General features: G+C 38.0%; 1 long non-coding RNA gene across 1 annotated transcript in view; it reads right to left on the bottom strand.

Annotated features, from left to right (window-relative positions):
• The window catches only part of LOC116282678 (uncharacterized), a 154,591-nt gene extending 128,963 nt beyond the window's left edge, over positions 1-25,628 (bottom strand). The window contains exons 1-2 of the long non-coding RNA XR_012078543.1: positions 25,324-25,628; positions 12,729-12,827 (exon numbers count right to left, since the gene is read on the bottom strand). This is a non-coding gene — a long non-coding RNA (uncharacterized lncRNA). The remainder of the gene's footprint in view (positions 1-12,728; positions 12,828-25,323) is intronic.
• Positions 25,629-27,510: the final 1,882 nt, after the last annotated feature.

Here is a 27,510-nt window from a genome sequence, read left to right as displayed (position 1 = left end):
AGTAAGCCCTTGTGCTGGGAGTAGAGCAAATGAGAACACAGGGGCCATGGTCCCAAGGCCATGAAGGTCATTCAGGTGCTGGACTAGGCATGTGTGCTCTCACCTGTGAAATTCTTCCTTCTTTCTCAAGGCTGTGTTCTCTCCTATACCTAACCATGGCTTGTGAACTGGTACACACCGCCTGAATCCTCCCCTAACTTCTTGTATCTGCTCACCTCAGTTGTGTTTTCAATGTCTGCTTGGTTACCTGAACCAAATCATGACTGCTTGCTTTATTTTGGGGGGGTTTACCATGGATTATACTTGAAGTCCATGAAATCTTTCATGACTCAAGAGAATAGGTCTAATTTCTTCCCTGGGTGGTCTGAAGATTGCAGATTTTTTTTTTTTGTCATTGAGGATAAAAGGAGTAATTTAAATAAATATGGAATAAGTACAGAGTTGTATTCTCTGGGGAAACTTTAGCCAGATAAAATGCAATACTTTTTTTTTTTAGCTATATAAATTCTTGGTTATATAGAATAAAAATATTTTTGATTTCTTCTGGGACTCTGATTGTTGAGCTGTGAAAATTGATGGAAATAAGGTTGCTTTATAACTTGCAGTTTCCTAACAGTGACAATCAACAGAGTATTCTGCCTCTATCTTCCTGACATTTCCCAGGATTGGCCTCCTGTCTTGTTTTCAGTGATACTGCATGTTCTTAAGCCCATCTCCTCTCCTCCCTGCCTCTCTCAGGATCTTTCTCTCCAGATCTGGTCACGCCCATGGTTCCCATCCCTGTTCTTTCTCTCTAGTTTGTCACCATTTGCTCTCTTTATCTCCTCTTTCAGCTTCTACCATCAGCCCACTAGTGATGGCTCAAATTTATTTCTAGCTGTTTCAAAAGTTCAAGGCACTTATTTCCACTGCCTGCTGAATATCCTTATGTCTCTATCCACCTCTATTTAAAATTCAGCATGTTCTTACTAATTCAACACTGTTGCTAAATCAGTCACTATCGTTCTCAGTCATCTTTGACCACACTCTCTCCTTCAGCCATTCTATCCCCGTAGTTTCTACTAGTTTTCATCTCCACAGTAATTCCTGTATGTTTTCTAATCATTGAAATCATCACTGTCTTCCTTTACTATTTGGTTACCACAGGCCAGATCCTATGGGAAAGACAGGACAAGTGCTTCCTTCTTTACCATTATTTATCCCCTTTGCTGCCTTTTTCCTGGTTTATTCTAGGAGAATTCTAATGGACCTTCCTGCTACCATTCTGTGCTCCTCTAATTTACACTGTATATAGCTGCTAGACTATTCGTCTCTTTTCATTGAAGTACTGTTGATTTACAATGTTGTGTTAGTTTCTGGTTTATAGCAAAGTGATTCAGTTATACATATACATATATGTATGTATTCTTTTTCATACCCTTTTCCATTCTAGTTTATTATAGGATACTGAAAGTAGTTCCCTGTGCTGTACAGTAGGACCTTGTTTATTTTATATGTAGTAGTTTATATCTGCTGATCCCAAACTCCTAATTTATCCCTCCTCCGTCCCTTTTCCCCTTTGGTAACCATATGTTTCTTTTCTGTGTCTGTGAGTCTGTTTCTGTTTTGCACATAATTACATTTGTATAATATTTCAGATTCTACATATAAGTGATATCATATGATATTTGTCTTTCTCTTTCTGACTTACTTCACTTAGTATTATAATCTCTGGGTACATCCACATTGCTGCAAATGGCATACCATTTTTTATGGTTATAGATTACTCCTCTTAATGCACAAGCCTGACCAATTGCTATTATCCAATTATATCCAAAGCAGGCAAGGCTTTAACCAAATGTGACCTTACCTTTCATCTAAAATTCCAAAGTACTTTTAAAACACATTTCTAAAGGCAATTTAAAAAACTTCCCTGCAATGTTTTTTTTGATATAGATGATCACATATAGAATGGGTGGATCGTATCTTACAATGAGAACCAAACTTCTAGTGCCTGCAGACTGCAAAACCAGTTAACTCCCCTTCTAGATTTAAACCTTAACAAGGCTTATTTCTTTCTGAGTATACCATGAATACCATTTATACTTGGTAAGAATGCAATCTGTTAATTACTGAATGGACTTCAGCATTTTAACAGTCTAGGTTATTAATTTTTATTCAGATGGTGTTACTGTCCTAGTTATTGCAACAAAAACAACAGGAATATGTGATTAAATGAAACAAAATACATAATTGAGTTTTTGGTAGTAAAACTTGTTCTGCTAGCAGATTTTTTCTCCTTACAGAAGTATTGCAAGTGATGCCTATTGTAAAAAGTCTAACACCACAGAAGTGTGGAAAGTAGTATGTGAAAGTTTCCTTTCTCCAATCTTACTGCCTACAGTTAATAATTGGCCTTATATCTGTTAAGTTTTTTTCTCTGCATATAGAAGCATTTGAAATAAATGAGCATTTATATCCTCTCTGTTACAGAACTGGGAACACCCTGGTAAAAATATTGTCTGCGCTCCACCCTGATCTCCTTGGAGCCTGGTTACCAGCTCTGGCCATCTGCTTGCCTTAGGCTGCCCTTGGGCTCCTGGAGGAGCTTTGTGGCACAGAGAGGACTGGAAGTGCTTGGGAGGTGACCCTCTAGATGAGGCTGCAGCCAGTGACTGAGTGGTAAATGAGTAATTTGCCTCCAGAGCCCCTTCTGGGACCAGACTAAGGCTGAGACCTTGCCTAAAATCATGCCCTGCTTGGCTGCCTCTGCAGGGCCTGTTTGCTCTGCTCCCTGTCTCTGCTGGAGCCCTTCCCTAACATGTCACTTGCATGTAAATCCTCGTCTCAGGGACTGTTGCTGAGAACCCCACCTAGGACAGGTACATCACACCAACCTTTCTCCTTTGTCAGTCATAAGAATTAAGCACTTATTCTTTCCGCAATCTTTCCTAGGCTAAATATCTTCTGTTATTTTATGTACTCACTTTCAAATTTGAGAAAATGCTACTGACCTAGCATGGCTTTCTTTTGTTTTTAGAAAAGCAGTGATAAAATTGCAAATGCGCAAGAGCAGCAACAGCATTCTCTCTCACACGATAACAAAGCACCCATTGAGCCAGCAAAGGGGTAGCATCCATTGAGCCAACAACGGGGTAAGGAACTGAACAAAAAAAGAACAGAATGAAACTGACACTTGTAGGGGAGAATCTGTGACTCTGTCTCAACGTGCTTCTCTAAGCAAATGATCTCAGCCCTTATGTGGGGCCAACGAAATATCACAATCAAAAATGAGGTTAAAGACTTCTTAAGCTCCTTAACACTTAAAGAGATTTTAAATTATAATTAGGACAACATCAACTATAATGTATAGCTTTACAACTGTTTTGTTCTCTGACTTTTACTAAAGAAACAAGTAAGCAAATGAAACCACTTCTAGTTGTCAAGGTTCTTCAACTGCTTGCAATCCAGGAGGAGGCAAGTTTATAAAATAAGGCAGCTAAAAAAACAACACATGATATTCTGTAACCAGATTCACAAATGCTGTAGACATTTAGAGAAGTACATACTATTCTGTAGAGACTTTATCAGGGAAGGTTTCATTGAAAAGCTGTCATAGCACTTAGGTAATGGAAGGTCAAGGATTCCAGGCAGGAGTTCATGGGTAAGTGCTAAGCCTAGAATAAGCACACTTGGTATGCTTTGAAGAGAGAAGGAAGCAGTCAGGGGAATTCTTTGATCAAAACAAAAGATACAGATTCAGAAATTATGTTCTAATGGGGTTTTATACAGTTGGACAGGCAAGGTGAGGTCAGATAACAGAAGATCTCAAATCCTGGGCTGAGGAGTTTGAACTTGATTAGAAAAGACACAATGAAAGAATGTAGATTTTTAAGCAAGTAAATGGTATGTTATTAGAGGTTTTATAAAGATTAACTTAGCTCTGGTATATCAGTTTATTTTAGGGTTTAGTATATCAGAAAGTTCACTACTGAAAATTTGTTGGAAACTGCAGTTCTATATTACGATAAAGACCTGGATTTGAAGAAATGACAAGGTGGGGATAAACACTAGAGACCAGAAGAGATACCAGAACTTGGTAATTGATTACTAGGGTTGGGATAGAGTTAAGACTAGAAGATGAGTCTAAGGTTTAATCTTTTGAGTAATCTGGGGAAATGTGGTGGGGGAGACAGGAGCTGCACATAAAGAGAGCTTCTTCAGGTGGGAGTGTGCCTTGATCTGATTTTTAGACACTTGGGATTAAAGCAGAATGTTTCGGCAGAAATGTCCTGTTGCATTCTATTTTCTAGAAATAAATATGGAACTAAAGCTTGGCTGAAAAATTAAGTGTTGGAGATAGAATATTTGTGCTCATTATGATAGAGATGAGAATTTAAGCACTGGATAAGAAGTGGATACACTCCTAAGAATGGGGATACAAAGAGAAAATAGCTGAAGATGGAAAAGTGAGGCCTTATAAACAGCCCACTTGAGTTTTATGCTTAGAGATTCCATTATATCTAGATGGCCATTGGAGGTTACATGCTAATTTAGCAAAAGACATAGCCTATTTTGTTAGCCTAATACTACACTCAGCCAGGAAATACAACCTCCTTCCCCACAGTTCCCTCGTTCTGCTTTGGCTCTTTAGAATTCCCTTACTGCTCTTCTGGGGAACATGGAATGAACAGGAAAGGCAGAGGAGAAGGGCAGGGGACATCTGTATTTCCTCCTTCTCCCCACCTCATCTTTATACTCTGTTCTCTACACGATTGGGTCTGGACTGAATTCTCACTGTGGTCATATGTCAAGAACTGAGGTTCCTCTGTTTTGGGGTATCATGTGACTTCAGTGGACAAACTTGCCATCTTTCATTTCTTGCTTTTCGGTTTCTTAATCTGATGACTGAAGATACTACCTCTGCTCCTGCTTCACAGGGATCTAGAGACGACTAGTGAGAAAAAGTTGGGGAGGGCCCAGGGGATGCATATCAATGGATATTTCACAGTACACTTAGGCAGCTTATTGTCTTTAGTTCCAGTAAAAACAGCCTATTGGGGATAAGTTCAAAGTCTATAGAATCTGGTGTTAATCCAACATGACTCTTGATGTTGCAAAGGAATATGCTTTGGAAAGCCTCTCTAGAACTCCAATGTTTTATGAATATGGTGATGATAATAAAATTAATAATCAGAAATAATAATTCTATCTCAATGATGACACAATTGTTCTCATGCAATTCTTCTAAATTTTAGTTAGAATATGATGCTTCTCTGAATTGGGTAGAGGCAATAGTCTGATAAGACAATACATATCCAGTCTTCATTTTGTACTTTCATGGTTACAATCACTGTGTCATTGGCTTTCTTCTCGTCTTATTCCAAACCAGACTGATTTTCAAGAGGGACATTACCCAGGTAGCTCTTGGACCCAGAGAGAAACTAGTAACTGAAGACTTCTGTTGCAGCTTCCATTATAATTTCAGCACAACCCTCTGAGAAAGGTTTTACCATATGGGAGAATACAGTGACCCACACAGAAATTTCAAAAAATTAGACCACTCCAATACAACAAAGCCTTTTCAATCCTGTAATCAGTGGCTATTTAAAAAGAACAAGTGCACAATTCAGATTGTCACTCAAGGACTAAAATACCAAGGAGTGATTTTAGATCTGTAATGTCTCCCCATAAATTATACAATAACAACTTTAAAAAATCTGATGCAGAATGTATTTTTTACTTCTCTAGGACAAGAACATAGTGAATCAGGAATTACAGTTGTTAATAAGGTATGGAAAAAAACTCAGCATAGAGATTAATGTCTAAGGTTTGCCCCTTTCATTAACAAGATTTGTGCAGTTTAACTAAATGTGCTCGGCACACAGTAGGTGCCTAGTAAAAAGACAGTAGTCTTTTGCTTGGATGTGTGAGAGTTCATATCATATTGCTGTGTGATTTACTTTCTTATTAACTCCCTATTTTAGAAGCTCAGATAGGGAAACCAACCAAGGATAAAAGAGCTAGATAAAAAGTCAACGTTTGTTTTGTATGAATAGCTGTAACATCACACAGCAAATATATTTTTAGTGATTTTTGGTGAGTTGATCTTTAAAAAAGATAATGGGAAAATATGAACTGCTAAAAAGTCTCACCATATGTGGCTATTTAGTTTTCAAGCTGGGTTCTGAGTTATCTAAGTTATCAAAGGAAACATTCTGACATCCAGGATTTTTCAAAAGCCACACAAATTGCTGGTCAATTTATAGGCAGATACCTGCCTGCACTGAGCATATTCAATAGAAAGTTTTCTTCCTCCTAGCTCCTTTTCCCTCCCTCTCATCCTCTCAAATTGATTACAGTTTATATTCAGGGAAGAATATTTCTCTCTGCAACCCTTCCTTTCTGTTATGATTTAGGTCATACATAGCAAGGCATCCAGATGCTTTGTTACTAATTAAGTCACCGATCTTTAACCTCTTTGGGCCTGAATTGACTCACTGGTATTAGATCAGTGGCTCTCAAATGCTGGTCCCCGGATTTAGACTTCATTAGAATCACCTGGGATATATGTCCAAAATACACAGTACTGAACCTAGCCTCAGTTTTCTAACTTTGGGGGTGGGGTCAGGAGTCAACAGTTAACAAGCTCCACAGGTGATTCTATGTGCAGCTGGCTGTAGGACCAGTAGAGTCTTTCTCTGTCTTTCCTGCTTACAGATTCTAAGCCCATCCAGCTTTTGATTTTCTGCCTATGCTTTTAAGCAGCATGGTGTGTTTACTCTCCCAGCCTCTGAAGGAGGATGAGAGGCCTGGGAGACCTCTCCTAGGGGTTGTTCAGGACAATCTGGGCCACAAAAGACAATTTAGTGAATCAAGCTGGCATTGACTTTTCTCTTTGGGTGGCCTCCAACTTTTTCATATATCAATTTTTCCTCAGTTGTTAAGAGAGATGAATTAACTTTAAAGAATTATGGCGTGAGGTTTTCCTGAATACATAAGTACTGACAGTACACAGAAGTCCTCAACCTGACTGCACCAGTTCTATTAGTGATGTAGGAACTTTACTTGATTTAGCCCTTGTTCCACTTATACATGTATGTGAAAAAGTTGCTTTTCAATCACCTTTGGCTGGAAATAATAGTGTTTATTTGGGCAACAAATTCTGCCTTCTTATGAACTTTTGATAGGCTATGATACTAATTTTTTTAACTTCTCAATTAGAAAGAAACACAGATGCATTGCAGAATATTCAGAAAGTATAGAAAATCATAAAGGGAAAGATTGAAATTACCCGTAATCCTACTACTCAGAAACACACTCTAGACTTTGATGCAATTTTTTCCAGTTATATATGCACACAGATGTGTGCAAAAATAAATATTTAGAACTTTAACCCTTTTATCTCTGCTTAATATTTTATATTGAACATTTTCCCTTATGATTAAATGTTCTTTAAAAACAAGCAGAATTTAATGGCTATATACACTATTTCTACAATGTGAATAGACCATAAATTATGCAGTCACATCATTTTTTATGTGTAGATTCTTTCTAACTTATTGTTCTTATGATCATTCTAGAATAAGTATTTTTAGCAATACTTATTTGAATTTCTTACTATTTCCTTAACATTTTCTCCTAGACAAGAATTACTAAAATAGTTTGAATCTTTAACGGTTCTTGATATATAATACAAACTACTTCTCAGAAAAACTTAAAAATCAACACCGGGACTATATATCCTTATAAATGGAGTTCTTGTCATTAAAAATTTTCACTAATTGAAATCCTTTTGTTTTGCTTTACTTTTCTTTTCTTTAAATATTAGAGAATGTGAATGTTTTCCACAGGGTTTTTGAGCCAGTTATTTTTCTTGTACTATAAATGTCCTATGTTCTTTTCCTTTCTTTTTTTTCATTAGAGGGTTAATGCTTTTCTTAGATAATTTCTCTATTTAATTATATTGACTTTCCATGACTTACTGCTAGTAAATGTTTCCTGGTTGGCTGGTAGATTTTTGATCTATTTGTGATGATGATGCAATTTCTAATGGTGTTAGTAGTGATAAGTTACCATACTATAAATGAAGACTTATCCCTGGTAAACATCTAGGTGGAAAGTTGAGATAGTGCAGATCTTTGGCACATTTATATGTCTGTGTGATGCATGTGGCTGGACTTTTACACACGTGGGTGTCACAGAGCTAGAAGAGTCTTCAAGGACTGTTTTATCTCTTCCACCCCATTTGGTGAGGAGATCAAGCCGAAGTAAGGCCATGATATATCTTTACCTATAAAGCATTATTTTATGTTTTACTTTCCAGAGGAAGAAAACAGAGACATCATGTCCTTCCTCTGATTGTGGATTGCATAAAACTTCTGATTCTTGGGTCCCCTCACAGGCCTATTGAATCAGAATCTCTGGAGACAGAGCTTGAAATCTGCATTTTAACAAGTTCTGCTGGTGATGTGTAAGCATTCCAGAGTTTTAAAACCACTGGTGTTAGGGAGTTCAGATGATCAGTGGTGAACTTCCTGTCACGCTAACAGCTTCTTCACTTTTCTCCCTCTCAGTGCTCAGGTACTCAATTTGCATTATATTAGATTGTGCTTGTTATACATTGGTTTATAAAAGTTTTTAAGTGTGTACCAGGAATCTGAAGCTAGATTTAAACTCAAACAAGGAGACGCAACTCTTTTTTTTTTCTTTTTAGACCACTTTGCATTATTCTGCAGAAGTTATTGACTCATAGGAATTCAGAGTGCCAAGATAATGGAGATGTCCTAATATTTTAAAAATATAAGCCTATTCTTTATATTAGGAAATGGAGGCAGAGAGTTTTAAATGTCTTTCAAAGTTTGTCAGGTTTCATGGTTTTTGATTTACTGTTTTTTGATTTTAGCTTGTAAAAGATGACTCTTGACGGATACTACCCCAGTGATAATTTTAAAAGTGTTTTTTAACAAGATGTTTTAGAGGCATCCTTTTTGTCTCAGAGACATGAGATAATACACGAGAATCCTGATTCTGTTTAGTCCAGCAAGAATATATTGAGAACAGTGCTTGATCACAGAAAGTCACAAAAACATTTTGCTTTATTCTCTAGCATGCCCAGCTTTGCTCCAGGAACTGCGGCTCCACTGCTGTGGGATGGAGCACAGCCCTGTCCTCGAAGGACCTGTACTTAATTTTTGATATTTTATTGTATTAACTTCATATAATTTTATTCTCTATAATTATATGTAACAATCTGTATTTTGAAAGCACCTGCAATGCTCTTGTTTGCTCTAATAATACTATTACTGATATACATTTGTGTATAACTTTATGGTCTTTTCAAAGCATATTTACACACAGTCTTAGAAGAGCTGTAAGAACTTAGCACAATATCGATAGGTGATTTTTGTTGAGTGTATACTTTTATGGAGTACTCCATACTCCATGCCCGACTCCAAGTTTCCTCTATGGATTCCATCACTGGATTGTCTCAATAATGTTACGAGGTACACTTCATTATCTCCAATTTATCAGGCATGAAAATAGAGCTGCACAAAGTTAAATAATTTATGTGACAGGACAAGTTTTTAGAAACCAGGCATTTCATCTCAAGAGCTCACAGTCTTAACCATTAAGCACACTGATGATCCAGTGCGTAGATAACTGTAAAATAAGTAGACAGGTAAGGACATTCTTGTCAAACTATTTATTGCTCAGATAGAAGGGAGCACATGATTGAACTTGCTTGCATTGCTTAGTAGAATATTTTCTGTGGGTATTTGAATATAAGCCCTGGATAGTGGTCAGTGACCAGGACCTCTTTGAAATCTCCAGAACCAGAAAATATATTTTTATTTACTTGCATTTTTTTAACTCCAAAGCATCAAATAGCATAGCTACCAAATAAAGCAAAAACTATACAGCAAAAAAGTGGGAGATTTCAACACACATATTCAAAATTAAATCAAGTAAAGAAAACAAAAGTAATGATGTAGAAGAAGTGAGTAATATAATTAACAAGATCTATTAATAGCCCAATATAGAATCTTACATCCTTTAAATAGATTGTATAATTTTTCAAGTGTCCCAGGAAGGCTTACAAGAATTAATCATATGCATGGCCAAAAAGTAAGCTTAAAATCCAAAGTGTTGATTTTACAATTCATGTTCCCTGATAGCTATACAATAAATTAGGACATTAAGAAACATTCCTCAATAACTCTTGGATCAAAGTTAAAAATAAAAACAGAAATTACAGACTATCCCCAAGGCAGCAAAAATGAGAACACGTCAACTCAAAATTTATGGAACACAGAAGAAGTTATACACAGAGAAATTTATAGATTTAAGCGGCACTGTTACTAAAGGATGATTAAAAATTAAAGTACCTTTGTAGTTATTCTAGGAGATTAAAATATATCCAAAATAAACCAGAACATATTAATAAACATAAAATCAAAAAATTATGAAATAGAAAATAAACAAAAGAGCTTAAAGGTTAAACAAACATGGAACTCAGCTAATTAAAAATATTAATAAAATAGCTAGATAGCACATAAACCTGATTAAAAAAGAGAAGGTACAAAATGTAAAAAATCTGAAAGGAGGAAGGAGTCATAACCACAGATGTGGCAGAAATTAAAAGGCCTAAGAAAGTGTGTGGTAACCCATTTGACAACTCACAAGAAACTTATGTTATAACAAATGCAAATCACTAAAATTGATCTAAAAGAGGACAACTTTAGCATTCTAAATGCTTCAGAAAATACTGGAAAGATGAATAAAAAGAAGCCACTAAAGAAGTTAATAGGACTAGATGCCTTTGTGGTTAAATTTAATCAAATTCTTAGAAATTCTCCATCCAAGTATTTAAACTATTCTAGATCATAGTAAAAGATGTAAATGTTCCCACAGTTCATAAAAGAAACTTAATTTTAACACTTACTAATGACAATACAGATAAAACACTGCAAGCCAACCTGTATAAATACAGCAGCAAAAAAAAAAAAAAACTCAAATGAAAATATGATCAAACTGAACCCAATATTTCATCTAGAAACACAAACTACAATATACTGAGCAGAATTAATTCCAAGAATGCAAGAATGGTTCCAAATCATGAAAATTATTATTGTGATTTTATATGGTGCAGGAGAAAAACCATGTGATTTTTACCAATAAAGGTAAAATGCTTAGAAGGCATTTGTTATTATTTGTCAGACATTTCCAATAAAAACTCTAAATAAAATAAGAAGTCACTTATAATTAAAACCTCTAAAAAGTCAACAGTAAGATTAAAATCGTTCCTGTGCTAACCGTTCATAACATAAAACAACACAGCAATATTTACCCTCAACAAGAAAATGAAATAATTGGTTATAAATTTGGAAAAAAGATAAAATTATATCTTTTTGGAGACATGATTATGTACTTAGATAATCTAAGAAATTCCAGTAATACCAAATAGAAGTATGAGGAAAATGTGGTAAATTTATTGTTATATCATATTTCAAAAAATCTAAGATGCCATGGATTTTAAGATAGCCCTTTACTTTACGTACTCCCAAGAAGGAAAAGAGTTGCCAGTTATAATTAAGATGTCATCATTATAGGATATATCTCATTTTCAGAGATGTGAAAATGTATGTTTCAGAATTGACAAAATAAGACAGATATGAAAAAAGCAATTGATTTTCCACGTACCAGAATTTCATTCATCTCAAAATAAGAATTAGAACACACATTACCATCACTGTCGTGACAAAAATCTATGAAAAACTTTGGAATAAATTCACCAACAAAAAAGACACAGGACCTATATAGTAAAAACAACAACAACAAACACCCATGAATTTTTCTGTAAAGACAAAACTTTCTGCACAAGTGGATCAATATACTATATCTTTAGATCAGAAGAGTTAAAAGGCTAAAAACATCCATGCTCTCAAAATTAGTATATAAATTCAGTACAATGCCAATTAAAAACTAGAGGGTATTCTGGGGGGAGGATTTGATAAGATGATTTAAAAATTCATATTCAAGAATAAATAGAGTAGTCAATAAAATTAAGAAAACAAGAATAGTGAGGGGTGATTAAGCATAACAGATGATAAAACATTCTCTAAGCTGCCATAACCTAAGTAAGGAGGTACTAGCACAGAAATTACAAACTGATCAGGCAGGGGCAGGAAAAAAGATACCGCATTCTAATTCAGTGGGAAAAGAATAGTTTAGTTCATAAATGGTGCTGGTAAAACTGGCTTTCCACCTGACAGAAAGTAAAATTTGACCCTCATTTTTCACCATATAAATTCCAGGTAAACTAAATCACAACATGTAAAAACATAGAACAAGAAAATGGATGAGGTGATACATGAAAATCAGTGTTTAAAAAATATTTGCAACACAGATAAAGTACTATTATTCAAAATATGAAATGAGAGCTTGTATACTGATAACCATAAGATAAAAACACACCGAAGAAAAATGGACAAAGGATATGAATGGGTAATTTATAGAGGGACAAGTCCAGATAGGCAATAAACAAAAATTTTTGTTTGTTTTACTAGTCAGAGAAATGCAAGTTAAAATGAAAAAATAACATTAACACATCAGTTTGAAAATTTTTAAAGGAAGATTACATCTACTATAGGCGGGAATTTGGGGAAAGGATATTCTTATGCATGACTGGTAGAGGCACCTTTCAGAAAGCAATCTGGAAATACTTTTAAAATAAAAAACATACATACAGTTTGGAAGAGAGGGTTCACGCCTGTGCTCCTGTGCCATGGGAATGAAAGGGCTAGTCGTGCAGATGCTTACGGCAGCTCTGCTGTGGAGGCCCAATACTGAAAAACAGAGTGATTCACTGTTAGTGGAGGAATGAGAAGATAACCTGTGGTATATTCAAAACATGGAGTATTATACATCTACCAAAAGAGTAAGTTGGACTTATATCACCTACCTCAAAAGGACATTATGCACTGGTAATTGAGGAAAGCATATAAAATAATGCCATTTGGTAAAACAGTGATTCCCCTCTCCCCTGTATGGGTACAAGATATGAGAATGGAGAAATATGAAACTAGATGTTTAACATTTGCTATCCGGGTTTGGAGATGGAGAGAGGGAGAAGGAGAGTTGGGGAAGAGGAGAAAAAAGATGCAATAGAGTATAAAGAATAAACTGTGAGTAAGAACATGAGAAAAAAGAGAGAGGGTATCGTTATCTTGGCACAAATAGGGCTGGAATAAGTTACAGGGAGACACATAGAAGACAATTTTGAAAACTATTAGAATCTTCATTTAGCAATGCTAGTTAAGAGTTAAATCTCTTTGAAGATGGAATTAGGGACTGATTTCAGAGCCCACAACTTATGATCTTTACTTTTAGTTATATGTGTACCTTTGAGTGGATGTTAAATGCTTGTGAGGTCGCAAAGATTTAATTTTAAAATGTGATGATTCCTTAGTTTACCTATAAACTCAAAATCTGTCTTCCTCTGGCAAAATTAAATACACAAAAGAACATTTTTCTCTTATCATTTTCATATTTAGAGCATGGTGTGTATCATTTTATTTTGTAAACTTCCTGGTGCTCTCCAGAAATGGGAGTGAAAATCATTTGTTACTGGTTTTCCCTACGTGCCTTGCACATAGAAGGAATTCAGTAAATAATTTGTTGAACAAGATAAAATTCCACTTTTTTTTGAGTGCCTTCCAGCTGAGATAAATCACCACTGGCTAATAAATAAGAATTCATAATCCCAGTGTACTTAGCATTCCTTCCTTCTTCTTTGTCATGTAGGAGATAGACTTTTTGCTTTATTTAAGTGCCGACGATTTGAAAATGCAGAACATCAGTCACAGTGAATAATACCAATTTCACCTTTACTCAAGTGTGTATCTGGCCAGGAACAAGTGATTAAACCTATCACTGTATTACCTTGCTAACTGGAGGTGTTTACCATGTTCTCCTGGTTTCTAAGGCAACTGATTAAAGAATTTAAGAACTGAGCCCTCATTTAGGCTGATGCCCTTGGAAAGGTAGAATTTCTTTTCCAGGAGGCCGTACTGGGAGACAAGGCTTATTTGTTTTAATGTTTTCCATTTCTCTGAATTTCACAACACAAGGTGCTCAGATACCTTTTGGTAGAACTTACTGGAAAATGTTACCAATATAAATATGTAGAGCTCAGTTTTGCCAATCCAAAAAAACACTTGGTGGGACTACTGGTAAATAGGAGGCAACTCAATGAAGACTCTGTTTTCTTTTTAGCTTCACTTTTTATTTACTTCTTTTGCAGCACAAGCTGTAAACGGTGATACTGATGATCTTGGGCCAACATCTCAGCGAAGGGCTCTCCCTTACAAAACCAATGGCTTTAGATTGGTCCCACACAGACAGGCACTTCATGTGGTTATGCTGTTCAGCCTGGACACCCCCCTCTGCAATAAACTGCCATTGAGATGAGTTCAGTGTTTCTCTGGAATGAGTTCTTCTGGGCTACAAATGATCTCCAGGGAGAGTCAGGGCTTGCTTCCAGGGGGAGGTTAAGAGGAGTTTCCCCCCCTTTAATTAGAAGGCATAGCTAGTCTGAGATCTAACCAGCAAATCGTTCATGTACTTCTACAGTACTCCCAGCCTCAGCCACAGCCTTGTGGATTAATTATCCAAATCTCTGAAACGAAGTGACATTTTTTTTCATTAACTTGTTGAAGTATCTCACGAGCACTTCATTGCCACATAAAAGTTACTAGCTTTATTCTTTTCTTTTGCAAAAGAAGTATTAAATCGTAGCTATCAGATGTGAAAGGTTTTTTGAGGGAAGAATAATGTTGATCACATTTCCATACATTTTGGGGGTAATGTTATTATGACTCAAAGTCTTGAGGTAACTTCCAAACTGCAATAAATCCATACACCTTATGAAATGGCTCCAGCATGTAGGCATCACACTAGAATGTAAACTCTGGTATCTCACCTGCTTGGCTCACCAGTATATCCCTGTGCCTCTTCCAGGTGCCTGACATATAGTAGGTCCTTGATGAATGAATAAATGGGTGAATGAACAAACAGAGGTGTATTGCACTGGGAAATGGGCCATGGCGAGGTTAATATGGTATGCCAACTGGGAGTGGTGGGGGGTTGGAACTAGACTCACCCACCAAAGTAGAAATTGGAGGGACAAACCCAGCTGACAGCTCTGGGAGGAATTCCGTTTCAGCAGGAAGAACGCACTATTTAGTTGCGTGGACTTACACACAAAGTAGTAATGATAACATGCCGCTATATACTTTACATACATTATGATTAGTCCTTATAAAGCAAACGTTATCATCTCCATTTTACAGTGTGAATAATGAGTCCCTGGAGGTATAAACACTGTCTTGACCTCACATAAGTAGTAAGTGGTGAAGTTGAAATTCAAAATCCTGGCTGCTTTCAAAGTTTATGCCCTTTTTCTAAATGTATGTGAATGATAGGCAATGGCTGTGGGCGTACATTTAACATGAAGAGGCGGGGAAGCCCGATGATCAGGCGTCCCCCATTACATAGAAGTCAGCGGCAGCGCTTTCAGGAACCTGGGCAGGGCCATAATCCCCCAGGTAGTGGGGACCCAGTCACTGGGCTGGGAATCTCGGTTAAGAGACAGGAGGGTCTGGTAAGAGGAAGGTAGGGTCCTTATCTCAGAGGACCCAAGTTACTGGACAAGAAACAAAGAGGGTGACTCAGGCACAGATTATTGGTTTTCTATTGCTGAGTAACAAATTATCACAAACTTAGCAGCTTCAGTAACACATGTTTCTTAGCCTACAGATCTGTAGGTCAGACATCCAGGTGGGCTCTGATGGGATCTCTGCCCAGCATCTCAGAAGGCCTAAAGCAAGGTGTTGACCAGCCTGGGCTCTTACCTGGAGACCCTGGGAAAGAGTCTGCTTCCAGGTTCATTCGGGCTGTTGGTAGGATTCAGCTCCTTGTGATTGTAGATCTGAGGCTTCTGTTTTCTTGCTGGCTTTTGTCTGAGGACCACTCTCGGCTTCTAGAGGCTGCTCCCAACTGCTAGCCTATGACTTACCCCATATTAAATCCCTCTCACCCTCTGAATCTCTCTGGCTTCGCTACCAGCTGAATACAAATCTCTGCTTTGAAAAGGCCCATATGATTAGAGTAGGACCATGTGAACGATCTCCCTATTTCAAGGTAACTGATTAGTAACCCTAATTGCACTGTAAAGGCCCTCTGTTCCCCATGTAAAGTAACATAAGCATGGTCATGATATCCCATCACACTCACAGTCCTGGGGCACAGAGAGGGAGATCCTGGGGGGCTCTCTTGGAATCCAGCCCAGCATGCAAGGGAACCATTAGGATCAGAATAAAGACAACAGTGGGGAGGCCAAGATCCAGTTAAGCTCTTTGAATTTCTCCTGCTTTAGGCCAATTAGAGCAAACCATAGAGACAGGGTGGCTGCCAAACCAAATCACCAGTCCTGACCCGTTCTGTGCCTCTTTCAGCAGGCTCCCCAGCAAGGTGGCTTCGGGGACAGAGGAGAAAGCGCCTAGCACGTACACACGTGGAGCTCATTAGGTCCTGATGTCCTTTAGGAATGAGACAGGAGTCTGTAAGTAGTTTTGACACTAATTCTGCTGGTGGAAGGGAGGTATACAATAATGATGAGAAAGTCTATATCAGGTCTGGCCTCTTCTGAAACCTGTACCTGTTCATGAAAATAAAATAACGTTTTTGCCAAAAGGCTTCTTAATCTGCTCCCAGTTGTCATTTTAGTGTTGGGAACTAGGCAGGGGACCGTTGCCTGCAGAGTGACTTTGTAACAGCCCTCACCTAAAGATCGGCTCCACAACTAGACAACCTGACACTGAGGAATGATAATTTACGAGGCTTTTGCTATTTTTATTTCTTCACGTGGCAGAAAAGAAAACTCTGGTTTTTTAGAATAAATTCCCTCCATTTAAGAAGAGAACTTTTGCCAAAGGCAACAACTAAAAATAAAATCTTCTTTTCATGCCTGTATTCCTGGGCTTCCTCACTTAATCAGAAGATTCTACAGGGACAGTGGAACAGACCACGAGCCTAGAATATTTTAGAATCACTGAATTCCTGAGCTAGTACAGAAACTGCTTTGTACTGAGTGCCTAGCTCACCTATTTGTAATATACAGCTTAAAAAGCAGTTTGAATGAGACAATTCAATATTCTTGACAGTACTGAATATCAGCATCAGTTGTTGGGCAGAATTCAGATTTCCTTTCTCCCACCTTCAAAACATGTTTTTTGTTGTTGTTTTTAAGAGACGAGTTAAGATCTGTATTTTCACTCATAATCAAATGGAATATATTTGGCTAGTCATTTCCTCAGAATAACTGCTAGACTCTTTAAGCAAGCAGTTTCCCCAATTAACCTGTAGGGGACGGATGTTAGACGAAAGGCCTGGTTCTCCAGGCAGACGGCGAGTTAATGGGGATACTTCTTCACTCTATTTGCATATCTGACAGTGAGAACGTATATTGCCTTTCGTGGCTCTGTTATTTAATTTCTACAAATGAACCCATGGAATAATAAACCTTTTTATTTTGCATGACTATGTTGATAAGAAACCAGCAACAACACCTATGTTGGGGTAATGCTTTTGGCTTACAAAGCCACTATTTTTAATATCTCATCGTCACAACAGCACTGCAAGGCAATATCTCAGAAAGGTGCTCTGGCACAATTTCCTTCATGAGGCCCTGGTTTTCCCAAGCAAATGCCACTTTGTAATGAACTTTTAGTCATAACTGTCCCATAAAGTATATAAAGCTTATGTATAAAGCTTAAATATAAAGCTGAGTGGTAGTCAGCACTTTGGTTTTCAGGTACTAATACCAAATTTGAAATGAATGGGTGTTACAGCTTTCAACATTGTGTTTCATCGTTTTGTTTTTAGTAGACTGGAGAGTTACGCTGTCCCTGCCAGCTTGTCCTCGGCGTGCCTGGCCACTCTCTTTGTGATGCCACTCCAGATATTCGGACCACACGCAGGGAAGCATTGACAGGTGTTCCTCTGGGCATCAGAAGGACATGCCCCCAAACTGTATGAGTGCAATTGGCCTGCTAAATTCATGGATGGAAGTCCTCTTTCTCTTCTGCTAGGACGAGAAGAGACACAGTTTCACTGAGGACATAGAGGACTTGGCTCAATATGTTAGTTTCCTAAAGTTGCCATTACGAAGTGCCACATACCGGGAGGCTCAAAACAACAGAAACACATTGTCTCACAGTTTTGGAGGTTAAAGTCTGAAATGGAGATGTCAGCAAGGCCATGCTCACTCGAGAGTCTGGGCAGACCTCAGTCCTTGCCTCTTCCCAGTGGCTGGTGGAGGCCGGAGTCCTTGGTGTTCCCAGGCTTGCGGCTGCACGACTCCAACCTCTGCTTATGTCACCACATGGTGTTCTCCTTCTGTGTCAGTACCTTTACATGATGTTCTCCTCTCTGCGCACGTCTGTGTCCGAATGTCTCTCTTCTCATAAGGGCACCAATCATACTAGTTATGGCCCACCCTAGTGACTTCATCCTAACTTAAGTCAAACACACCCTATTTTCAAATTAGGTCATATTCACAGGTACTGGGAGTTAGGACTTCAACATATCTTTTTGGGGGACACAGTTCAACCCATAACAGTCAGTCATCTCCCACTTTGATGTACAATGAGTTGAGCTGGGAATGATGAGAAAATGTACCACAAACACCCTTTCTTTGAATACATATCCTCCACTTTCTTCCCCATAGCATCTCTGGAAGGCAGGAGCAAGGAAATCTTCCTTGTTGTTGTTGTTGTTTTTAATTACATTTCCTATGAACCAGTGTTTTTCTGTAATAACTCATTAAGAGGAAAAAGACCTTCTTTCAATTCTACTTTAGCAATGAGAAAATTAGTCTTTAGGGGATTCATGTGAGTGTTCACATTTTATAGATGAGAAAACTGAGAGACTACTTTAAACATGTTGGTCATGCTTATGTTTCAGATATAACATTTCTATTTAGTTTATTTAAGGCGTTAACTAGCATCATGTGACTTCTCCAAGTTCATATACCCAGGAGAGGGATGAATGCTGGTCTTTGGACTTTGCACCTGGTGGTTCGGGCCTATACATTGTTACTTATGACCATGTAATAGGAATATATTTCAGTTGGTGCTGGACTTATTTCTTTCTGAACAGCCCTACTCTGTGATAACATAAATACTATTTCATATTTGCCATTATTTGTCACCTTTTATCTTCAGAATCACCTAGGGGCTTGATAGAGCAGATTCCCAGCTCCTACCCACTGGAAAATTTAGGCATGCGGTTGGGGCCCAAGTCTTCAATTTTTAGAAAGCTTCTCAGGTGTTTTTGATGGCAACATGATTTAGGAAACACTGGACCAGTAGTCTGTAACATTATCTTCCATCTCTAAGCATTTATAATATTTTCTATTTGGATCCTGCTTCTGTCTCTTGCCTAAGGTATAAAATATTCTCATTTCTACCGACCACTAGGGAAGTGGGGAGTTCCTTCTGGTTCCACAGCCCAGTGCAAATTCTGGTTTAAGCATATCATAGGCACAAGTTTAACAGTCTCGAATCCTTTCTAACTTCTCCTCCAGTTATCACAATTTCCTTCTTTTTTCATATAACTGCTTTAGTGTTGAATTTTCCTGGGACTCACCTTGTTCTACTTCCTCTAAAAATCAACACACACGTACACAAACTCAGGACAGGGGCCTCTTGCCCTCACTGAGACTTTCTAAAGGAGTGGGATGGTTTTCTTGCCAGAGCTGGACCATAGCAGCTTTCCCATCAAGAATCAGAATTCAGACACACTATCATCTATGCAGGACAGTGAGCATTTTACAATGCTTCTTTGAAAGTGTTTTAGTCAAGGACAACATGGCAGTTGCAAAAATCAAGAGTTTTTTTTTTCTCCCACTCCATAGAAGGTCTTTGTTTGGACTTTTGAGGCAAACAAAATGACATTTAAAGGCATATTTATTCCAACTGTATACATCTGAATGTTTGGGTACTTGCATGCATAGTGCCTACTCATTGCCTTGCCTACAGTAAGTGCTTAGTAAATATTTGCGAATATAAGAGCTAGTATCTAAACAGTTCATTGATAGAAATCTAACTTGTTTCTTACCAGCTCAATTCCTTGAAAGTCAAACACAGGATGTTGGCTTATTGGCAATCAGCACTTTTTCAAATGCTATCTTAGGTCAGAGTTTAATGAGGTCTTTGTAGGCATTAAAATGCCTTCTATTGATAAGCCTCACTGCAACAACCACACCTTTCCCCTGACCTCAACCATACTCTAGGTTAAGGGTGGAGGAAAGTAGGGAGTGATTAATGTTGTGACACTTAGTCAACATCTTACTAATGAGTAGTCAATTCATATCAATCTGTAAGTCTTCATTAAGTATCCATTCTGGTCCCAGCCCTGTTCTAGGCAGCACGAGAGATAAAGAAGTAGAACAACCGGACTCTTCCTTGACAGAATTTATAATCTAGTCAGATATCTTTATAACTAAGGAGTTCATAAGTTCTATGTTTTTTCCTTCTCCCTTCCTGTTTACTCTGTCTCCCTCTCTCACTAGACTCCCTCCCATTTCACCCATGATTCGTCACTCAGGCTTGCCCAGAAGTGGCCAGTTTTCACTGAACTGAAAGACAGTGTGGAAGAGCAGAGAGGTCTTGTAGATGAAGAGGACTGAGTTTAAATTCCATTTCTGCCACTTGTTGAAACTGTGACCTCAGGGAAAATTCATCAAATTCTTGGAGCCTCAGTTTCCTCATCCTTCAGAAAGACTGAGAACAATACCCACCTCATATGTTTATTACAAGGGTTATAAATCATTTATACAATGTATATAAAGTGTTATGTGCAAGGTAGATGCTTAATAATGTTAACTAGACGTACAACTAGTGTGACTGTTAAATGCTAGCTAGAGAAGCAACTAGTAGAAAATGGCTCAGATGCCAGGAAATATTTTTGAAATGTCATTAGTGCAATAGAACATTTGTGCTTGGTCATAACATTTAGTTTGCTTCAGTACATACCACTATTTTTAACACCCCAATACTATTAGTTATAGTCATTGCTACCTCCCACCCTTCATAGTTATTCTCAAGAGAAGAATAATTAGGAAATAATGGGAATCTGCTCAGAAGAAATACCTATCATGTTTCTCTTAATAGCCCAGAAAGTTAGCAAGTTAGACTTTGTTTATTCATTCAACAAATATTTATGAGTCCAACTGCAAGACTAAACATTAAGACAGCAGGACGTGGGGGAACTAGAAGGCATTTATACTGCTGAGTTGAGGGTAAAAAGTGATGAGGAATAAGGTTGGGGATTTAGGCAGGAGCTGGATCATCTGGGGAATTCTAGGCCATGTTCTAAATTTGGAGTTCATGCTAGAAGCAAAATATGACATCAAAGAGTTTTACTAAGGGAGACGATTTGCATTTTTTTTAAAAAGAATGATTATTTTGGCTGCAGGTGGAAAACGGATTTGAGGAGGCAAGAGTGAGAACAGGGAGAGTAGCTGGGGAGCTGTTACTGCAATCCAGCCAGAGATGACAGTGGCTTTATCTAAGCTGGAAGGGGATGGAGAGGATGAGAGGTGCTTGAGAGCTACTTGGGAAGTTCAAGCTCACAATCCCTGAGGTTTGTGGAGACCAATTTTTTTCTTTGGATTTAAGAAGTTTTTGAATGTTTCTTGAAAGGTAATATGATGCACATAAAATATATTACATAGTACTCTCAGGGAGGTCTGGGCATGAGTTAAGACGCCAATAACACCCGAGTAAACATACAAATATTCATAATAAATGAAGAATCAAGGCTATTAATAACCCTCCATCACTTCAGAACAGGTTTTGCTGCCAAGTGAGTTATGGAAAATCTTCGAGTTTTTAGAGTCTTTTGTTTTGAAATGTGGGTAACTAATTGGTAATTAATTGCATAAGGTGGAGGATGAATAAGCAAAAGGGTGAATTAAGGTACACACTTGGGATTTTGTTTGGCAACAAGTTGGATGGTGGTGCTATTCAGACAGAGAGGACAAAGCAGGAAGTACACATTTGTGGTCATAAGGTTGGGCTCACTTTGGGCTATGAACTAGCAGTATTTGTAGGGTATTTAGATGAATATCAATTAGCAGCATTTCAAGAACAAGGAATGGTCATCAATGTCAAAAGTTGGAAAGAGAACAGAAAAAAATGAGTATTTATGTGTCTCTTGGACTTAGCAATTAAAGGGCTGTTGATGACCTTTGAAAGAACAATGTCAGTGGTGTGGCAGAAGAAGAAACCCAAACAAAATGGATTGCAAAGTACAAGTAAGGTAAGAAAACAGAACGAGCAAATGCAAATATATCTGCATGTTTATTTGTACTGCTGATTAAGATGGGGTTCATTGTGTCTGTTAATTGGCATTAGAGTTGGTAACTAGTTATAAAATGTATAGATAAGTAAGAAAAAAAAGAAAAGATAAATAAGCCATATTCCTTCCTTTAAGAATCAGGCATGCAAAAAACAAGCCAAGGAAAAAATAATGTTATACCGTAACAACCAAGTCTCTCAAGAGAAGCGTTTTGGGTTTCTGTTTTGTTTTGCTTTTTTCCATTCAAACAGGAGTTCCATCTAAATTCCCATGGACTTTTGAAAATATACCCAGGCTCTATCCTTGAGCATTTTGATTAATTCAGTCTCAGGTGGAACTAGAGAGCTACATCTTTAACAAATTCCAAGGTGATTCTGATAAGAGGAGCTGGATCAGATCTAGGAATATAAATTTAGAAAGCAGCCATGAAGAAGGGAAAGTTTAAACCACAGGAGAAAGTGAGAACATGGAGAAGAGATTGAGAAAAGCTGAAAACAGAACCTATGCTCGTCCTGTTTAAGTTAAAAAGGTAACTGGGGAGGGGATATGAGATAAAGGCCATATAAAGCATTAGGAACTACCAAGTGCCACCAAGTATGAGGTGACATGATTGTTAAGACGAGAGGGCCTGAAAAATACTGAACTACAGGAGGATTACTAAAAAAAAAAACTTTTGTTGTTTTTGCTTCTGATTACAAAAGTGTTACAGAAAAGTGCAACTAAGAAAACAAAAATCCCTTACAGTCATGCATCCTGTGATAATCACTGTTCATTTTTTAGTAAATATCCTTCATGTCTTTTGGCAAACATTTTTAAGACCTTTGATGAAAAGAGCAGCTATTTATTTAGGCTGATACTAGTTTGAGGCCAAAAAGATACTTTACAAATAAAATTTCCGGGTAGATTGGTTGTTTTTGACTATTATACGTGGTGAGATGGCTTTGGAACCTTTCCTTTCCGGGTGGAGCTAGAGCTATTCTGAAAGGTTTTAGTGGAAAGTATAGACCGCAGGTTGGCAAACTAGGGCCCATGGGCCAAATCCAGTCCACTCCTTATTTTGAAAGTTGTATTGGAAAACACAGCCACACCCATTTGTTTATGCGATGTCTGTAGCTGCTTTCCTGCACAGTTGAGTACTTCTGGCAGAGTATCTGGCCCATAAAACCTAAAATATTTATGATATGGCCCTTTACATAAAAGGGTTGCCAATGCCTGGTGCAAACCAGTATTTCTCAAATTATATTCCAAGGCACATTAGTTTCCCATGAAATGTTAATGAACATTCTTGAAGAAGGGCTCTGTGTTCAAATAAATTTGGAAAATGCTGGATTAAACAAAGTTAACCAGGTTTCTTTACAGTTAGGCTTCTGATAACATTTAATATGCTCGCTGATAATCAGCAAAAGCAGCGTATGTTATACATAGCAGTCCCCAAAAGTATTTGGTCATAGAACCCTTTATTTTCCACGAATATCTATGATCATCATATAGTCTGGAAAAATCTTAAATTAGTCTGTTTGAGAGGCTTTGCCAAGGCCATAAAATGGCATGAACTTAAGGCCATGGTGTTTTAATTCTAGGATGTATGTACAGAAAGCCTTCTTGGTTACAGAGGTCAGAAAACCACTCTTTACCAGTTAATCGCAGAACCATCTTTGGGTCTGGACCTTTACAAAGGAAATTTTAGCCTAAGGTAAAATTCCCAAGGGTGCTCCACAGAAGTGAAGACAAGAGGTAAATATATAAGGCTTCTGAGATGGTAACTGGGGTGAAGAAGATTCAGCTTTCTTTGTTTGGGTAACATTTCCAGAGCCATAATATGACTTTCATGGGTGTTGGGCACTTTTGCCTTTGTAGGACTCTTTCTCCAATAGAAAATGATAAAAATGATATTTTTATGACTGTGTATAAAGACAAATGTAATCCAGACTGGATGTATTCAGCTCTTTTTTTGATTTGAAAAAAGACATTGAAATCAAAAAAATTTCATGGGCTCTAGACAGTACCCATTGTATCTCATGGGTAAGAGCCCTGAGAAATGCCAAGGTATGTTATCTTCCCTGCCAGACTACAACCTTCTTGAGGGTGAGACCACATCTCATGTACTGTACTCCCCTCCTTAGCCACTTAGAATCTCTAGGTTTAGCAGTGTATGTTGAATGAATAAATGGGTGATTAATTTCAGGACTGTCAAACACCTCATTAGAGGATAAAAGGAATAGCTTCACTAGAAGACCTTTCAGCTTCCTCCAAAGATCTAATCAATTAATAGAAATTACTAAACTATATCAAAGTATCACCATGCAATGGAAAGAAGTCCCGAAATTAAGTCTCTTGCCACTAAGTAGCAGTGTAGCCGGTCCTTTTGTAACGTGAGCCTCAATTTCTTAATGAGTAAGAAAAACTATAATTAAAATGAGAGATTCTATGCATAGTTTTACTTACAAGACAGAACAAAAAGCTAAACTTTTTATATTAGTCAGGTCCAGAAAGACCTAACAGGCTTTAAAAACAGATCCAGCAGTAAGCTCCCTACTCCACTTAAAAATTAAACTCTCTCAAAAATGCTAACCATGGAGGACATGGTTAGAGATGACATAATATGCTTCCAAAGGACAGTGGATGGGCCCTTTCTAAGAGCAAAACAAATCAGAAAGTTCTTAAAATTCAATAGAAATCCTAAAAAGCCACCTAACTCAATTTTCTTCCAATATAGGCCTCTCCTTAGAGACTATTCTTGCCTGCTTTTTTGTCATAGGCTACTTGAAAACTGTAATACTCTGGACCATAGTGTTTTGCTTTTATGGGAATTTTGCTCAATCCAACTTACAATTAGTAGAAAAGAGGTGGTACAGTTAATATATCACCCAATCAGCAACTCCCGCATAAGACTGTAACAAAGATTTAAAAAGAACTCACCAGATACGAAGAGAGCTATCTGTTTGCTATTAAATCAAGGATGAGAGGGACTTGTTTCCAGTTGGGGAAAAAAAAAAAGTCCTCACGAAGAAGGGAAGTTGGGCCAGTCACCTCTAAATTCTAGAAATTTCTTAGCAGTGCCAGGAGGTCTCCTGATGAAGAGACACTTCGGAGACCCAACTCCCACAAAAGCCTTATGTATCTTCCTGGCACAGGACCACAAAGGGTCTGGCTCAAACGAACTTCCCCACTTGGCGTCAGGAGTGCAGCGTGGGTAACCGCTTGCCCCAGGAAGACGGCCTGGCGCACTGAGCTGACGCACCTGTTCGCACAGGTGTGCAGTTCCCGGATGCCTGAGTGCACGAGCGGCCGGTGCGAACTGCGCATGCGCCCACTCTGCCGCTTTGGCATCCAGGCTCCCTGGGGTCGTTAACCGGGGTCTGAGTCCTGCAGGGATAGGTAGGGCCACAGGCAGGGACTTCTGGGGGACACCTCTGGTCCTTCCTCTCCAGAACAGAGTTGCTAGTTCCCCTGAAGCCGTATCTTGTGGGATCTCAGACACCATTCCAGGACTGATCAAGACTAGAGGGGGTGGGAGACACCTGGGAATCATGTTTGCCAGACAGGCCCCATGTCCAATCAGGTCAGCAGGACCATATGGGATAGACGGTAAAAGGGGAGGAAAAAAAGACGAAGTTTCTATTATTTTTTCCTATGGACTACTACACAACTCTGGAAAAGGCCAGGCAACATGCTTCTAAACACAGAAATGGATATATGTACTGTGACTTTCCTCTCAAGAGTAGGCACAAGAACTAGAAATAACTGAAGTTTGTTTAGTTTCTTTCACAAATCACCTCTCTTTGCAGTGAGTACTCCACATAGAAGAAGAGAAGAGCTCTGTGGGCTGGCAAAGTCCCTTCCCAATACCCTTACCTCTCTGCCATTCCTCTCCACTCTGGAAAAGGGAATAAGGCAGATTTATAAGTGGGAATTGAATGTGACTGTGGAAGGCATTTTATTCTCTAGCCCCCAAAAGTCATTGCCTAGAGCCATCCTCTCTGGGATGGAGATCATGTGTTTTAGATATTTCAGGAAAGTATGGATTCTACATATTCTGTTCCACTGTCAGGCATGTGTTCTGGTTGTGGATTAGGGAAAGATCTATTTACCTCAGAATATCTCTAAGTACCTAGGGCATTTCTGAGTGCTAACAAGCCTTGGCCATGGCAGATTTGGGGACAGTGTAGAATTTACTAGCAGATTTACTTCTCCATTTTAAGGAGAAGTTTCTCATACGTATGATTATAAACTGAATATTCTTTTAAAAAATTTATTGAAATGTAGTTGATTTACAGTGTTAATTTCAGGTGTACAGCAAAGTGATTCAGTTATACATATATACACATACAAATATTTTCCTTTCAGATTCTTTTCCATTATATGCTATTACAAGAAATTGAATATAGCTCCTCGTGCTTTATACAGTAGGTCCTTGTTGTTTATCTATTATATATACAGTAATGTATGTATTAAATTGCATATTCTTCAACAGGTTTGTTGTTTCAGTTATTAATGGACTCTATTGACTTGGTGCATTTCATGAAGGCTAAAGGCGATTTTGTTTTGAAATGCTCAAGGAGAGCTTTACTGAAATGCATTCTTGATGTCCCAAATAGCACTGAATAAGAGTTGCTGTCCTAAATGGATCCTTGACCCTGTAATCAAGATTATCTGGGATTTTTTTTCCCCTCTTGAGGCAACAGCTTGTATTTTGTCATGGAAGAAAACAAGAACAATTAGAATGTTTTCTAGATTAGACATCAGGTATTGGAATATGGAAGATATCTGTTCTGGCAGACTGATTATCTTTCCAATGCCAAGTACAGTCCAAAGTTTCTGGTTTACAATCCCTGCCTTCCCAGGTGCCTGGTTGTTATCCCTGAAAGCTCCCATCGTTGGAACCTGAAGCAAGCACCATTTTAATACAACCACAGCATACGGGCAAAGCTCCATTTCAAAGGTCAGACTATAAAGAGACAGGAAGAACCAACTTTTAGGAAGGTATAAAGTCCCAAGGCCATTTTTGAATGGTCTTCAAACTGATATTCTGAAGGGAAACTTTCATTTACTTCTGTTTCTTTCCTGAATTTGGTTATCCAAGAGATTAGGGCCCAGGCCTCAAAT

The sequence above is a fragment of the Vicugna pacos genome, chromosome 12, assembly GCF_048564905.1.
Source record: "Vicugna pacos chromosome 12, VicPac4, whole genome shotgun sequence".
NCBI classification, from domain to species: Eukaryota; Metazoa; Chordata; class Mammalia; order Artiodactyla; family Camelidae; genus Vicugna; species Vicugna pacos.
Note: the sequence above shows the minus strand (reverse complement) of the source record. Positions and strands in the feature narration are given on the sequence as shown.